Genomic DNA, 15,357 nt, shown 5'->3' with positions numbered 1-15,357 from the left:
CCGCTTAAGTGGTTCGTGTCCAAGCAGGCCTTCGCCGAGGTATGGTCCCTTGGTAGGTTACCCGCGCGGATACTTAGGTATATCGATATTCGGCAATTGACCCTATTTTCACGCGGGTAGAATACGGACTGGGCCGTGGTGGGATTAAAAACCCACCCCTGACTGGTTTCTGGCGTTGTTCCAGAAAGTCACGACTGAATTGTCTGTCCGGTGGGCGAGACGGCCACCATTGGCTAAAGCGGTCGTTCGCACGCTGGGCGGTGTAGAGTTGTAACAATACATATTTTTTTGTATATATATATATATATATATATATATATATATATATATATATATATATATATATATATATATATATATATATATATATACATATATATATACATACATATATATATATATATATATATATATATATATATATATATACATACATACATATATAGTCCTGGGGCTGATTCTCAGAAGGGGCCTAAAATGAAAGTTTACTGCACCCCCCTGCCAACATAGGTTTTATGTGTTTTTCTTGTTTATTGATCTATAAGGTGATGATTTTAAAACATTACCCCTTCTAAAAAGTGTCCATTCGAAGTTTTTGGGGGCATTTTTGATACCAGGTATACCGCTTTACCGCCAAAATAGGTTTTTTGTGCTAGGGATGGTTGGGCATATTACATTGCAGTTAGGTTTGCTCAGAGTGCACATCTTCTTCTTCTTCTTTTGGCTGCTCCCTTTAGGGGTTGCCACAGCGGATCATCCGTATGATCCGCATAGTGATTTGGCACATGTTTTACGCCGGATGCCCTTCCTCTAGCAACCCTGGTCGCCTCTTACGACACGGATATGGTACACCTATTTTAACCGGGGTATACAGCGGCCCAGTACACTGGTACTCATTTCGCCGACCTCGGAAGGATGACAGGCCGAGTCAACCCCCTGGTGTATTAGTTCAGTGGCCCAACGGGGCTTGAACTCAGGACCTTTTGGATCCCAAGCCGCTGCCCTAACCACTGCACCAACACCAGGCTCGCTCAGAGTGCACAGAGTGCATATCTATGTGCTCAGAGTGCACATAGACACATTAAATACAAATCCAGGTGTTTGATTTTGTTTTAGGAGATATTTTCGCTAGAAATTGTGCGAAAATAATGTAAAGATTGTGTGAAAATGGTAAAAAATTGTGCGAAAATTATCAAAATTTTGTTAAAATTATGACAACATACGATGTTTTGTCACTAACATCATAAACTATTATAGAAATTCACATTCCAGTATATTTCTTGATGTTGACTGTTGCAAATAGTGTCTGGTGCTTATTCAGTGTGAATTGCATTCGGTGCAGAGTATCACGGCATGTATTGAGAACGTGATAAACCCTTTCCAATCTGACGAGCAGCTGTGCCATTTGGCTTCTGGACACGTGGCAACCGAAGATGTAAAGCGAGACCTTTTGGATGCTCGTCAAAGAGGCGTAGGATCACTGAGGACATTTGCAGCAGACAGATTAGGGAAAGATGGAACCAAAGACTTCTACGCTACTCTACCACAACTGCAGCTGAAGACGTTCGCATCCATGAAGAAGAAGAGACTGGGGCATGACACATCGCACGCCAGCGTCCTGAAGTCAACAAGAGACATGTTTGGCCGTCTCCTTGTGATTGGTCAAAGCCGTGAACTATCTATGGAGAAGTTTCTGAGTTACCCACTTGGACTGCTCCCACTCTCAATCGCCACGCCAGATGGAAGTCCAGTGAAGACAGTCAAGGCTAAATTGCTCAGAGCACTAAAAGACAATGTGCAACCGCTGACAAGTATCCCCCCGGATGCTACCTGGGTACTTGACGCAATGGCCATCATCCATTCAGCAAAAACGGCACCAAACATAACATACTCACAACTGGCCTCTTCACTCTTCAACACCATCACATCTGGTTATCCAGCTGGTGCACGCAAAGACTGGGTAGTTGACACATACCCTGATATATCCATTATGATCGCGGAGCGCAACCTGAGAAGCGATGCTGGTATGGAGAGCCTCGAAACCAAGATCCGCACAGGAACACAGAAGATTGACCAGCCGCTGAACAAGTCTCTGATGAGTGGATCCTTCAAATGTGCCCTGGCAGAATTCCTCCTGAATGAGTGGTCCAAGCCAGAGTATGCTGCGCAGCTGGGCCAACAAGCACTGTTCGTGACAGTTGGAGAGAGGTGCTTCAGGTTGAAGGCCAATGACCAACTAACAGAAGTCCTGAAGGCAGAAGTGGCAGAACTGAGATGCACACACAAAGAGGCAGACACCAGGCTTTTGCTTCACGCAGCCCATGCAGCTGATCACGGTGCTCCTGCTGTGATCATCAAGTCCCCAGACAGTGATGTTGCAGTCATTGCCCTTTCAGTCTGCCACCGTATTAGCTCGCAGCTCATCTTTCGCACCGGCACACAACAGCGGACCCGCTACATTGATCTTACAGCTATGGCACATACCCTGGGATGCGATATCTGCTCTGCTCTCCCAGGTTACCATACCTTCAGTGGCTGTGACTCGACCAGTGCCTTCACTGGGCACGGAAAGCTGTCAGGACTCAAACTTCTAAAGATTGAAAATGAATTTAGAGCCACTATGAATAGCATTGGGCAGTCCTTCAGTCTGTCAGTAGCAGAACTCGCCAGAGGAGAAGAGGCCATCTGCGCCCTGTATGGGAAGAAGCAGCACAGTAGAGTCAACGAACTGAGGCATGAGATGTTTGGCGCGCATACCACAGACCCATGCAGACTTCCGCCCTGTCAAAATGCAGCCGAGTTCCACCTACGTCGTGCCAATTACCAGGCTGCCATTTGGAGAAGATGCCTCGAGAACTGCCCACATGTACCCACTCCACATGGTCATGGCTGGGATGTAGCCGGGAACAAGATCACCATCAAATGGTTAGATGTTTCTCCTGCCCCGACGTTTGTCATGGAATGTGTTAGCTGCCGGTGTCTGTGTTGTGCTGACCGGAGGTGCTCCTGTAGACAGAATCAACTAAGTTGCACCAGAGCATGCAGATGCAAGCCTGACCAGTGCGGGAATTCCAAAGAAACCATCGTTGATCCACTGGAATCCGACGATGAGACAGATGACAAATAGGACATTGAACAATTCATATGAATCCAGTTTTTCTTATCAGGTTAATAAGATTTTGCTTAGTCTATCGGTCTTTTAACTTTATTTTACACGGGGTCTGAAATGACATGGGAACGTGCTAGAAACCTGAAACTTGGCCAGTTGCTACTGCCACATGCTTATTTTATAAAAATGAACTCATTTTAATTTTTGCCTCAACAATGAGCTAATGCTGACGTTAAGAATAATTAATTTTGGCGAAATTCCGTGTTTTTAGTAGGTAAGTTTTTGAGTAAGAACTCCCCCCCCCCCTTAGACAAATTGCTCCCAAATTTGGTACACGTTTTTAGAAATGACAGGATAAACGTCACCAAGTTTCAAAGTCATACCTCTAACCGTCGCGACGGTATAGGCAGAAAACAAATATGCCCCCCGTGTAAAATAGGGTTAATATATGTATTATTCAGTAATAAACATGTTTTTCAGGGTTTCGATAAATGTCCATGCAGGTTTAGTAAAGTTACAATGCCTCAGCACAATACAAAATGCTTCCTGAAGCCAACAATATTGTCCTATACGAATGTTACAATACTCAATACTGCAAAAAATGACAGGTTTTGCCAAAACGTATCACTATATGAAATGGCTTGCAATGGGTCATTTGGACACTTTTTGAAAGGGGTAATGTTTTGAAATCAGATGTCTATAGATGATATAACATGAAAAAACCATCAAACCTATGTTGGCAGGGGGGTGCAGCAAAACTCAAAATTTTGGAATCAGCCCCAGGACTAGTGTGTGTGTGTGTGTGTGTGTGTGTGTGTGTGTGTGTGTGTGTGTGTGTGTGTGTGTGTGTGTGTGTGTGTGTGTGTGTGTGTGTGTGTGTGTGTGTGTGTGTGTGTGTGTGTGTGTGTGTGTGTGTGTGTGTGTGTGTGTGTGTGTGTGTGTGTGTGTGTGTGTGTGTGTGTGTGTGTGTATATATTCCGATGAAACTTAACAACAACATTCATCACCTGTGATGCACCAAAGTTTGTTCATGACATTCGAAAAAAAATTGCGGTCTATGGGGGAAGGGGTTGGCCCCCAAAATATGCATTTGCTTTCTTCTCAGAAACTACACACACAATTACGATGAAACTTGACCACCCCCTTTATCACCCGTGATGTACCAAAGTTTGTTAACGGCATTAACAAAATAAATCCATTGGTATATACTTTCTTCTCCGTTACATATTTTGTGGGTCATCCACGCCCATCAGTAGTGCCCTAGTTATCTTTTCCAGCCGCTATCAGGTGAGCGCCCAGGTTAGGTATTACCCCTATGTTTATGACAAGTTATGTCATCAGCACATGTGGGAACATTTTGACCATTGTGTTGATAAATCAGGATTTCACAACTACTTTTGTTTTGTCACCAAACCACATGAAGTATCTTACCTTGTTACAGCAACAATTGCTTGGGCATGACACTGTAGACACATCACTCAGAGATGATGAGGCAGGACATGGGTCTCATTGTCTTCACCTGCAAACCTCCAAAAGAGGAATATTATAGTGCATGTCATTAAAGCTTGCATAATCCGCCGATGAAGGCAACTTCATAGTTCAAATGTTAATTCTCAATCCCTCTCCTCCCTCTCCTCCCTCTCCGTTTGAGAGGTTTTGGGATTGAAGGGTAAAGAACCTTGGATGATGGACACTAGCCAACTGATGAGCCAGATGGCCATCCAATCAGGCAGTAAGCCAAAGGAATTCTTCAGATATCTCTGTTTCTCCCTCTCTGTAAACGTCAAAAATTGCCACTTTTATATTCGTGCCTTTGCAAATGACTTCACCTTTAAAAATCAGGGAAAGGATAAAGAGAGGAATCAGAATTGTAAATATGAGTGATTGGAAGCACATAAGCTGCGATGTGTGGCTCATTACTGTAACATTCCGGATACAGCCTGGAGCATCCAGGCATACAGTGCCATCTTGCGGGAAATTGCTGGTGGTTGTTTGATCATGGCGAAATAAACAACAGCCAGACGAAATTGTTTGCCATAATATGACTGCATTCATCATTGGTGTTCTCGTCAAAAGAAAAATTCATCTCCCTTTGGAAGCTGATTATGAGATTATCATGAATCTTCTGAGCCATTGATTAAATGTGGTTACCGATAGAGACATTTACATCAGCAACTCCTCAAAGCTTGTGTTTTGAATTACTGGTAACTTAATGCCTGCATGAAAGTTAGGTAGTGAGCTCTGTTATGCTGCACCCTCTCATGCAGAACACCACATGCTCTGTAATGCTACACCCTCTCGTGCAGAATATTGAAATAACTTTAATGTATCCCCGTTCTGATTTCAGATGGAAACTGACAACTAAGTGATGATATGAATATGCTACCAACTCTGCCTTCTTGCTCGAGGAGTAGTGATGGAGAGAGTAATCTTTATCATCACAAACATCATTCAGGATTGTTTACGCAAACTCATTTGGAACCTTGACCCCAGGTTTCTTTTTTGGAGCTTTGTACGAACCAGAGACAGGTCAGGACATGAGTTTGAAATATAAAACAAATTCACCATCAAGATATTTATATCTCATGTGATCATTAGTTGTAAGAGTAAGGACAGCCCTCGTTAATGAATCTCAAGTGATCATCTTCCTCTGTCTCTGCCTCTCCCTCAACTAATAAATTATCCATTCATGGGATTGCAGCAGCTACACCAATTCTGATTAATTCCTAAACATAGAGTCCTATATCTGCTTCTTGAATTATGATACTGTTAGGGCTGTGGAAATTGACAGAACACAATAAAGGTCCCAAGATCAGTTGGGCCGATAAGTCCGTGTTCAGATGGATTTCCCCACCATTGTTTAAAGGGAACTATTCATGTTAACCGGGCTGTGATCTTTGAGTTAGCCGTTTATCTTTACTATCGTTATTTTGGACCAACCACGTCCACCACCAACATCTTTCTCAACAACCGCTTCACAACAACCACCCCCACCACTAACATCGCGCTCAGCAACCGCTTCAGACCAACCGCCTTCCACAACCACAACTGCCTCTCACCAAACCACGCCATCCTCACCACTTCGCCAGCAACCGTCAAAATCTCCGCACCACAAACATCGCCTCACCTTCGTCTCCGAAACGACGCCATCTTTGCGCCAGCCGCGGCGAGTCCGCATCGAGCGGCGGCGCTGCAGGCCGACGCGGGACGTTTGCTCGTCGAATCAAGCTTGGTGACCTCGCGCACGTCCGCTTTCCGCGCAGAGGTCAGAGGCGATCGGATGGACAGGCTTGGTGATCTCGCGCATGTCCGCTCTCCGCGCAGGGGTCAGAGGTCAGAGGTCGAGGATCGGAGAAAAGGATACGAAAAAGCAGTTGATATTTTAATAATTTATTCGCAGGATTTTTTAAGAGAGAAAGTTAATTTTTATTCCGTTTTTTTTTCAGCAATTAAGCAAATATTGATATTCCTGTCAGCAAAGTGATGGATATTACTTCTAGTGGTTTTGAAACAAACAACCAAGCAGCTTGGAGAGTCCTCGCCAAGTGGCTTAAGCACTCAAACGAAACAGTTGATAAGAAACAGTTTGTTTGGTACTCGATTAGCAATACATTAAACATCCACCTCCCAGAGACACCCAAAATGTCAAATATGTCCAAATTGGACAAATTAAGTTTTCTAGGAGTCGGAACTGCTTGTAAGTTCAATTGTGGAGCTTACATTTTGTAATTGTCCTTAGTTTAAGAGATACTCATGGTGATCGCATTTGCGGAAATTAAATGAAGCCACAAACGCTGACGTCTCTGGGTGTTTTATGCATTGCTTTGTACCCAGCGATTCATAGCTAGAATGAACAGGCATTAAATAATATGAGTGAGTAAAGTGAGAAAAAATTTTTTTATCGTTAATAAATCGTTGCAGCCTGTTCAAAGTCAAAGTATGGTTGAGCAGGCCAAAACACATGGTGGCTTCAGACCCCAGCGAGGTTACCCAGGAAACACCTTAAGACTCAGAGAGCAAGGTGGCCAAGAATTGCCTGATGAAGGATATAATTAAATTAGGCTGTTAATCTATACTAGCCGAAGCCCCGTCACAGACGGATTCTGTTCATTCAACCCCCTCACCAGCTCACCCACACTCGAAGGACATGGACTGGACAGGGCGTGCTTGCCCCCGCCTACTCATGCCCCGCCCCTGCCCCATTCCCCCCACCTTCAATTTGCTTACCCCCACCCAAAAATTTAATTACCCGGCCCCGCCTCTTCACTCCCCGACCCTTGTCTCTTGATTCCCCGCCCCACTTGCCCCCGGGCCCCAACCCCCCTGTCCACCCCCTCACACTCAACCCCGCCTAATTCACCCCAGCCCCGCCACATTCCCCCCCCCGTTTCCCGCTTTCAATTTGCTTACCTTGCCCCGCGCCTCTTCACTCCCTGCCCCCGTCTCTTCATCCTCCGCCCCCGCCTCTTCACTTCTCGCCCCCGCCTCTTCACTTCTCGCCCCCCACCTCTTCACTTCTTGCCCCCATCTCAACGAAAAGTGTTTATTCTGCTTCAGAGTTGAAAGTTGACTATTGCCACAATGTGCAATGCACTCTTACAGGTACGAAGTTTCTTTCAGTCGAGGTCACAGTTCCGAGAAAAACGTGATGCGACCGCGAGGAGGAGCACAAAATTGGTCCTTCAGTATTAATATATAGAAGATACAATGTTTCTTGTAACATTTTTGTGTCAAATTCACATTCTGAGGGAGTCACCATCTGCAGAAGAGGGTTTTACATTGCAGACGCGATTTTCGAGGGGTGGAATTACACCTCTCAGCGGTGACGGTCTGTCGACGACAGACGTAATGATGTCACCGAATGACCGATGATGTCATGACGTCCTGACGCCTCTCAGCGGTGACGTCACACGTCGCCATATAAACGAATGTAAAACGAAAAGTGTTTATTCTGCTTCAGATTTGAAAGTTGACTATTGCCACTATGTGTGATGCACTCTTACAGGTACGAAGTTTCTTTCAGTCCAGGTCACAGTACCGAGAAAAACGTGACGCGACCGCTAGGAGGAGCACAAAATTGTTCCTTCAGTATTAATATATAGATATTCCAAAAAGTCTCATCATATATATATATATATATAGATAAATATATATGTATGTATGTTCCCGAAATACAGCCAAAACGGTACACGATAGCGCAAACATTTTAGGGCAACCTTACTCACCATTCGCCTGCGGTGTGCAGTATTATGTTTCATTCCAATTGGGAAACGAAAAAAAAATATTTAAAAACTCAATTTCCGATTCAGTCAAGTACTCTTCGGAAGTATTTGATCAATGCAAACAACCTCAGCTGTATAATTTGCTTGAGCTATCTTTTTTACAATGAAATGATTTTTTTCATCAACCGCTGTCACAACAGGAACCCAACGGGTTCACGGGTCGTCGAGTATATATTGGTTCATTGTGCACTGATGTCTTGTTCAATCAGGAGGAATTACATTGATGTCTACGAATGTCTTTAAAATTGTACGAAGTCCAATAGGAGCCAAAGATCAATGTGAAAAAAAAGGAATCATTAAGTACAGCATGACAAGTCTTAAAAACAGAAGCAATGCAAGTAAAGTCAAGCTGGCATTTCGGGCATAAGGCTTGATCAGTGTAAAAATAAAAATAGGGGCAATACCCCTGGGTGCTCACCTCGTAGAATAATGACCCCCCCCCCCCCAAAAAAAATCTGTTGGGACCATACTCTGTACAGAGTGTCGGTGCTGCCAAAGCAATCTTTTGGGATATTGGGCACAATCCTGGATGGGTCAACACTCAGACGCAAGCTACTCAAATGGCTCAATCATCCCAGCAAGCTGGTACTCATTTTGCCCACCTCAGAAGGATGACAGGTTGAGTCATCCCCACCTCGTATTAATTCAACAGCCAAGCAAGATTTGAACTCAGGACCTCAGGATCCCGAGCCCTTCACACAAACCAGTCTCTCCCTATCGAGTGCAGCCTGTGGCTGTTGATTGCGTCATTGGTTTGGACGTAGCTATGCCGCGCCGCTGATGCAGTGTCCCCCTTACCAGTGCACTGGTACTCATTTTACCAACCTCGGAAGGATGACAGGCTGAGTCAACCTCCTGGTGTATTAATTCAGCGGCCCAACGGGGCTTGAAATCAGGACCCTAGGATCCCAAGCCGCCACCCTAACCACCAAGCCAACACCAGGCTTACACAAACCAGCAAGCCAACAACAAGCATAAGCAAGATGCCCCCTGCAGGAGAAAAAAAGCCTACAACACCCGGAGAAGAGTGATACTGAGGAGGAAGTCAACATGGGATGGAATCAGCAAAATGTACCAAATGAACCAATGTTAAAGCAAATACATGTTTTGAGTAATAACCCCCCATAAACCCCCATATACACCGGTTTTATATGGCGTGAACAAGCTTTGGTACATCACGGGTGATGAAAGTTGTCATCAACTTTAATTGAAATTGTGTGTGTAGTTTCGGAGAAGAAAACATACCTATTTTGGGGGGCAACCTCTGGTAAACCCCCTTCAGACCTGATTATTTTCATTGCGTGTACAGACTTTGGTACATCATTGGTGATGAAGGTTGTGGTCACGTTTCATCGGAATTGTGTTCGTAGTTTCTGGGAAGAAGGCAAATACCTATTTTGGGGAGCAAACCTCCACCTCAGTAAACCCCCATAGACCACAATTTTTTTTTTTTATTGATGTGAACTAACTTTGGTACATCATGGGTGATGAAGGGTGTGGTGAAGTTTCATCGAAATTGTGTCTGTGGTTTCAGAGAACAAAACAACTATATATTTTGGGGAGAAATCCCCCCTCCTCCACCACCGATCGATCACCTTAGACACAGATGTTTTTTTTGTTTTTTTAATGTCGTGAACAAACATTAGTACATCATTGGTGATGAAGGTTGTGGTCAAGTTTCATCGGAGTTGTGTGTGTAGTTTCTGGGAAGAAAGCAAATACCTATTTTGGGGAGCAACCCTCCACCCCAGTAAACCCCCATAGACCCCAATTTTTTATTTCTTTTGTGAACAAACTTTGGTACATCATGGGTGATGAAGGTTGTGGTCACATTTCATGGAAATTGAATGTGTTGTTTTAGAGAAGAAAGCAAATACATATTTTGGGGGGCAACTCCGCCATATACAACCTAAGACCCTGATTTTTTCTTTTTTCATGTTATGTGAACAAACTTTGGTACATCATGGGTGATGAAGGTTGTAGTCAAATTTCATCAGAATTGTGTGTGTAGTTTCTGAGAGAAAGCAAATACCTCTTTTTCGGGGGGGGGGGGAAACCACCATAAACTCCCTCAGTAGACCCTGTTAGACACTGATATTTTTAATGCCATGCAAAACTTTGGTACATCATGGGTGATGAAGGGTGTAGTCAAGTTTCATCAGAATTGCATGTGTAGTTTCTGAGAAGAAAGCAAATACATATTTTGGGGGGCAACCCCCATTGACCCCTTTAGGGCCCGATTTTATTTTATTTATTCATGCTTTGTTTTTTTTTTTATGCCGTGAACAAGTTTTGGTATATACTGGGTGATGAATGTCGTGGTCACGTTTCATCAAAATTGTGTGTGTAGTTTCAGAGAAGAAGTTTCAAGTATTTGTGGGCGAATGGACGGATGGGTGGACGGACAGACGCACCATCCCATAAACTCTCCAGAACTACGTTCCAGGTGAGCTCATAAACAGGTATTGTTTGTGGGATGTGAAGCAGCAAGTACGTCAGGCCATGAAGCATGCAGCACACACAGACACACACACGTCGTATATGCATGCGCACATGGAGGTGGATACTTTGAGACTTGGGAGGGCTCAGTTCCACCTTCTGAAACCCGCATTTGGAGATGACCAACGACACGCACACATGGATATATATATATATATATATATATATATATATATATATATATATATATATATATATATATATATATACATAATCTCTGGCAGTCGGTTGGTCAGTCAGTCAGTCTGTCTGTCTGTCTGTTTTGGGAGAGGCTTACACCATTCCAGGAGGGGCTTCAAAATCTAATCGCCAACATTTTGTTCACTCCCTCGAGCCTCTTTTATAAGGCTCACACTTTCTTACACTCTCACAGGTTTATCTTAACTCTACTTCAATATCTGACTTCATGGTTCATGGTGGCGAAGACTCGGTTACAAAAATCGGGAAGAAAATTGGAGGAAAAAATTCGAGTTTTTAGATAAAAATGCGTTTTAGGTTAAATTAAGGCCTGTCATATAAAGTCCATTAAGACTCCCTCACAGATTTATCTCAACTATAATTCCATATCTGATTTCATTTTCTGTAGTCACTAAGGTTTATAGTGGGGCAGATAACAGCAATTTTTGAAAGGAATCGTGCAAATGATGATACAAGTGTCAAATTTGGCACATTTGTTCTCCAGGGGATTCTAATCAAATCTGCCTCATTGGGCATTTGAAAATCCAAATTTTGAAAAATTTGAAAAAAAAAATAAAAAAAAATTCAAAAAAGGCAAGATCACGAATCAATGTTGGATGCTGGCTGAGATTGGTGAATGTTTCAGAAACATCATCAAAGACGTTCCAAGTCTGCCATGCAGTTTTCTTCCCTTTACCGCGGAAGGCAGACACGATGTCACATCCAGTGAACGCATGGAAGTACGGGATCCCTCGAGCTTTCTCAGGCCCTATTGCAGAAACTACCTCATGGACTGGAATCCATCGTGCCTTGGCTCCTTGGCCAAAGGCAATCCACATGTTCTCAAGACCTAGTTCCTGTAAGGATGGCAGTACAGATATTGCTATGACTAGTACGTCCATGTCATTAGCCTTAATGATAATGGACTTGCTACGATCCGTCGTTGCATCCCTGGCGTGTACAAATATTCGAGCGTCAGCTTCTTCATGACAACATGGAGACACAGCATCCAGTGACTTCCTTGTGTTGCTAATGGCATCTTCTCCTTTTGTGACAATGACTGTGCTTGTCGTCTGTGCTTCACACATCTTTTCCGCAAGGAAGTGAAACAGCTCAGGCTTGTTGCTGTCATCTCAAAGAAAGCTTCTCCAGTTAATTGGGGTTTTACTGGTTCTTGTCACTCTTCTTCTGATTCCATGCCCCCTTTTCAACCTTGCCTCGAACTTCAGACTTGACTTCTTGTACACATCAAACACTACGTCCACCCTCTTGTACCTGGCACCATAAGATTCTACCTTTGGGATGATGTCTTCTTTAGCATAGTCATCAAATATCTTTGAAGTGCGTGGAGGTAGGGCATTGATAAGTGCTGAGCCATCAATGATGACTGCATCTCCCCTTGGTTCTCTGTCTGGGATTTTCACTTGCGCTTCAAGAATTTCAGCCAGCTGTGACTTCAAATGTTTTTGAAGGTTTTTTTTTTTTTCTTCAAATTTTTCAAAATTTGCATTTTCAAATGGCCAATCAGGCAGATTTGATCAGAAAGCCCTGCAGAACAGAAATGCCAAATTTGATGCTTGTATCATAATTTGCACGATTTTCCTACTATCTACTACACTTTAAGACTCATTTGCAGCTGAGGATGAGAAAATCGAATAAATATTGGCATTTTTAGATAAAAATGCATTTGAATAGTTTTAAATATATCATCTGGTCGGACGCGATGTGGGGGGGGGGTAGTGAGGATCAGAGGAGGGGGGGTAGTGAGGATCAGAGGAGGGAGGGTGAGTAGAAGAGCAAGGGTAGGGTTCCCTGCTTGGGAAATTTATATATAATTTCTACATGTAATGGAGCAAGTGTATGGATGTGTGTATATATATGTATATCCGCTCTTCACCCATTGGTTGGACAGCTGACTTGATGTCACTCACAATTGTAATACCTGAAATACTTAACCTAAAGTGTCCATATGACTCAAAAGCCCCACCCCCACCCCAAGGACTCAAAAGACCTAAATGACCCAAAAGACAAAATACCCTGAAGACCCAAAATACCTCAATTAAGATGCAAAATACCCCAAAGACCTAAAAGACCCTGAAGACCCAAAAGACCCCAAAGAAATACAAGACCCAAAAGACCCACGAAGACCTTTAAGTCTCACACTCTCACGATGTCTCTCAGAAAGGACCGCTTTGAACCCCCCCCTCACCATCCTCCCCCCCATCTACTTTCTCAACAATCCTCTGGTAGAAGACCTTTCATTCAAGCTTCTGCGTCTCACTATCCGCCATGATCTTTCCTGGGAAAGCCACATTTCAAACCTGGCTTCCAAAGGCAGTCGCCGACTGGGAATCCTCCATCGTGTAAGGTCTTTCCTCGGCCCTCCTGATCTCCTGACCACACACAAAGCTTTCGTCTTCAGCCTGATGGAGTACTGCTCGCCCCTCTGGGCTGGTGTTCTTGTCTATCACCTTTCTCGGCTTCACGCTGTGGAAACCAAGGCATTTTGGATCATTGGTATCTCCCACGATGAGGCTGAGTCTTTGGGCCTCTCACTCTCTCACCACTGGCAGGTCGGTGGTTTTTCTGTCTTCTACCGTCTCCTCTCTGGTCCCTCCCCCCTTCCCCTGCTCTGTGTGTGATATGTCCCCACAATATTTCCGCAGGGCTCTCAAGGTCCACCAATAACCCTCTTCTGGTAAAACTACTAAAAATCACGAATCACTGCTCACTTTCACTCTTTCATTCCTCTTTTTTCCCACCTTTGGAATAAACTCCCTCACTCACAGTTCCGATTATTCGCAATTTATTTTTAATACCCAATTATTCAATTAGCGCCAACGTATTTTACCTTTTCGCAATGTCGTGGCAAGGAAAAACAAAAAGAGAAGAGAAGAGAGAGAAAAAATTTACTTCCTGGTTCGGAGCATACCAGCACTCTGATGTTCCCGAAATTTATACACCGTCTAATATGAAAACGATCATAACTTGGGCCATTGTGTTTATCTATAAATGCGCATAAGAAATCGAGAAATTATTAGAATACACGAAGTCATCACTCTCCGGAAACCCGTACGTTGTAACCCGTAATGGGGAACGCGGCTGTGCTTCCCTTCCCCATCGGCCACGCCCACGCAACAACGTGTCTTCCCATTGGTTTGGTAAATAAATGGCCATAACTTGGGAAGCACTCGTCCGATTAATATCAAACCTTGAAAAGGCACATCCTCAGGTCCCCAGCAATATACCTGGCAAGTTTCAATTAGATCGGACCAGAGGTTGTCGAGAAACGGCGGACACACACACACACACACACACACACACACACACACACACACACACACACACACACACACACACACACACACACACACACACACACACACACACACACACACACACATATTGCTGGAATGATAGATAGATTACTACCGATACTCTGCATCAGTTCCTTTCTCAAACACACCCACCCCAACATGTCGCGCAGAGCGAGGGTTCTGCTAGTTTGCATTCAACATACAGATGTCCCAAAAGTCAGTTATGTCGTTAAGTAAGTGTGTGGTCAGATCCCTTTCCTTTTGTCTAGTACGAGAATCAAAAACGTGCGCTGCGATTTCTTTTCAGTTAGGTTATTAAATCTTTACATCCAACGAACAAACAACAACCATTCCATCCCCCATAACGATCCACGACCCACCCGTTGTCCACAAGCACTCTGACTTGCCAAGGCAGGGCCTTGCATCCGTTCCTTGCCGCTTCCACCAACGTTCCTTCCACAAACGTTGTTACTCTTGCACCAAGGCCTGCGCAATATTGATTCCGTTACTCGTCGAGTGTGGAACCCGCGTGGAGGAGCGGTTCGGGTTTGTCGGCAGGGCGCAAGGCCCCGCCCCGGAAAGGCATGCCGTGGAACCCTGTCCAATCAAGGCGGACACTGGCGCGTGCTTCACGGAGCTCTGTCTGCCCCGTACGAAGGCATTTCTTTGTTTCCCTCTCGTGGTATTTAAGAGAGGGGTGTGAGGGCTGTGGGGGGTCGTGAAAGGAGGAGTTCTGTGGACGACACTTCTTGTGTGGTTACGAGGAGTGGTTGCGAGGGGCCAGTTTTGTTCATTGTGGCTGTTACGAGGAGTTCTTGGCTGGTTTTGACCCCGACTATTCGCCACACGAGCTCCGCCACGAGCCACGAGTCCCACACGCGCGACTGGGACCAAACCGACGAGCTTTGGCAGGTGCCGCATTGCAGAGTACTCTTTTCTCTCCGACGGCCAGGTACCCACCGAACTCTGACCC

General features: G+C 44.4%; 1 long non-coding RNA gene across 1 annotated transcript in view; it reads right to left on the bottom strand.

The window, feature by feature from the left end:
- The window catches only part of LOC147032657 (uncharacterized), an 89,237-nt gene extending 74,322 nt beyond the window's left edge, over positions 1-14,915 (bottom strand). Inside the window, exons 1-3 of the long non-coding RNA XR_015055276.1 lie at positions 14,765-14,915; positions 6,237-6,423; positions 4,541-4,628 (exon numbers count right to left, since the gene is read on the bottom strand). This is a non-coding gene — a long non-coding RNA (uncharacterized LOC147032657). The remainder of the gene's footprint in view (positions 1-4,540; positions 4,629-6,236; positions 6,424-14,764) is intronic.
- Positions 14,916-15,357: the final 442 nt, after the last annotated feature.

This window comes from Eptatretus burgeri, chromosome 2 (assembly GCF_056783735.1).
Source record: "Eptatretus burgeri isolate ZD-2024b chromosome 2, Ebu_testis_v1, whole genome shotgun sequence".
NCBI lineage: Eukaryota > Metazoa > Chordata > Myxini > Myxiniformes > Myxinidae > Eptatretus > Eptatretus burgeri.
The sequence above is the reverse complement of the archived record's forward strand: the minus strand, read 5'-3'. Positions and strand labels throughout refer to the sequence as shown.